Here is a 2,556-nt window from a genome sequence, read left to right on the forward strand (position 1 = left end):
ACATGCCCATAACATGCAAATAATTTCTTTAATCGTTCATACATAATCATATGTTGTACATATATCTATCATACACATTCAACTATCATATACATACCTCCCTTGTTAATACATGCAATATCCGAAGATCGTTCACGTACCGACAAGCTTTCATTCACATTCAAGATATACATATATCACATATAAATCATACATGGCATACACTTACCATTTAAGGTAAGTGTATTAACTATCACATCGAGTATGCACACAGCCCCGAAAACATAACAAGAAAATGGGGCTAGAAACTCACCTGAACTCGGTTACGTTCACCATTAATGGTAATCCCTTTCTTGAGCTGCACGGCTAACTGTATAACAATTACACGTATCAATTAACTATCACTACCTATATCGTGTTTCTAGTTTAATTATAACCCACAACGAACGGGGGTCCGGGGGCAGCGCCCCTGGCAGCGGGGTTCTAGGGGCGGCAGCCCTTAGCAGGGTCCAAGGGGCAGAGCCCCTGGCTGGGGTCGAGCTGATTCGTCATCTTACATGATCTGATTCGTTAGATTAGTTCGTTATCTTAGCATAGCGAATGGTGAGTAGCAAATATACTGATTCGTTAACGAATTGGTGAATAACGAACATCCTGATTCATTATCTTAATTATCCTAACGAATGAGCATATAACGAATGACCTGATTCGTTATCTTATCTTAACGAATGAACATATAACGAATTAAGAGTCCATTCGTTATCAAGTCACACGAATGTGTCCCATTCATTATGACCGCGTAACGAATCGTCCAATCATAACGAATCATCAACAGTACTTATCCAGACTTTGAATCAAGGGTTAAAGTCAAAATCATCAGGAACATACGTAGTCAACTTATAACAGATCTGCAATTAAACCTTCGATTCTTAACGAAACATCACGATTTAGGTATCAATGAACTTGGAATCAAGGCGCCTACAAACCCCAATCATCAAACCTTCCAAATATTATGTTCTAAAGGGTGCGATTTATGTATATATAGGTCGGCTCAATACTCGTTCGATTAACCTATCAAATGTAATGGATTTCAATAAGGTATGCTTCGTTGGATTCGTTTTTAACGTACTCAAACAAATCTATGATTTCTAGACGTAATCCGAACCTAAACGAACAAGTTCTCGATATAAAAGTACCTTAAACGAGTCGGTTTACGAACACGGTCTAGTCTTGATGTTGTTTTGGTTCGTCCCCACGATCTAGCACCAACGAGTTCAGGTATTCACCTTCGGATCTTGGCTCGGGTTATAGGATAGTGTTTGTGTGTATTTTTGATGGTGTATGCTATGGTGTAAAGATGGATAAAATGGAAAGGATTAGGGTTTAGGGGGTATTTATACTCCCTTAAGCCCATGGACCTAAGGCCCATTCCATTTCTTATTCCATCTTCTAAAGTCCAAGCCCATACTCTTATAGTTTGTTATCTAAACCGATAAACGACACACTATAAAATAAACGAAATTTATTTTATTATTATAACTGAAAGTAGGATGTTACAGTAACGAACAGGAGGACATCTTGGTATCCACCGCGGTTTCAGGCTGAGAAGCTGAAGGCGTCACAAGACCACCAAATTGTAATTGGGGCGACGACGAGCGGACTTGTGTCCACAACAGTTCCAGACTAAAAGACTAAAGGCAAAGAGAATCCTCTAGTAGTCTGGCTGCAGGTGGTTGGGAGTGAAAGAGCGCCAGAACCGGAACCTTACGACCCAGGCAATGTCGCCGACGAAGATACGGGAGGCCCAAACGGAATGTTGGAAACAAGGATGACATTGTCATCATCATGCACATCGTCTCTCTTGGCGGAACCTCTCGGAGGCACAACCGCCTTCCAACTGCTACTCTGCACCATTCCCACCGCATTTAGGAAGGCGCACAACATGAGACCGTATACCTGAAAGTAGAAAGCATTAGAAAAAGTACTGAGTGAATATGGATAAAATCACATCTTACCCGGTGGCAGCGGCCATGGTGGCAATGACTACCCCATAGGAAGAGGAAACACAAAGTTTGTAGCAGCCCTTGTAAAGATGGGCTCCTCCTGTGGACCCAGTTCCCGACGGAACAAGATCTTCGTACCCTCGGACGGAGATTGCAACAGAAACAGTGGATCCTCCACCTCTACAGTTGCATAAACAGTTAAAAAAAACAAAAGAAAAGAAGGGCATTTGAAGTCAATAGTCACTAACCTTGACCACCGTCCTGGATAAAAGGGACCTTCGTCGCATCACCCCAGATGTGACTCATCCCAAACAACACCAGAGCGCGCTCTAGATAAGGACGGGGTGGGGAAAGGCTGGTCGGTAAAGTATTAAACCAGTCCGTCCCAGAATAAGAGACTTGTTAAGGCTCCGGAAGATCCTTAACATCCCCAAAATGCATCACATGGGGAACCACATGCGCAGTAACATAGAAGAAAAGGCTCTTCCACCCGTGCAAACTCTTCGATGCATCCAGAGCAATGGCCTTGGTTCCAGGGCGAGTGAACAAGTTATTCCAGCCCAGAGAATAGCTC

This window comes from Bidens hawaiensis, unplaced genomic scaffold (assembly GCF_021521415.1).
Source record: "Bidens hawaiensis isolate Kalapana, Puna unplaced genomic scaffold, B.hawaiensis_p1.1 tig00047595_1, whole genome shotgun sequence".
Classification (NCBI taxonomy): Eukaryota; Viridiplantae; Streptophyta; class Magnoliopsida; order Asterales; family Asteraceae; genus Bidens; species Bidens hawaiensis.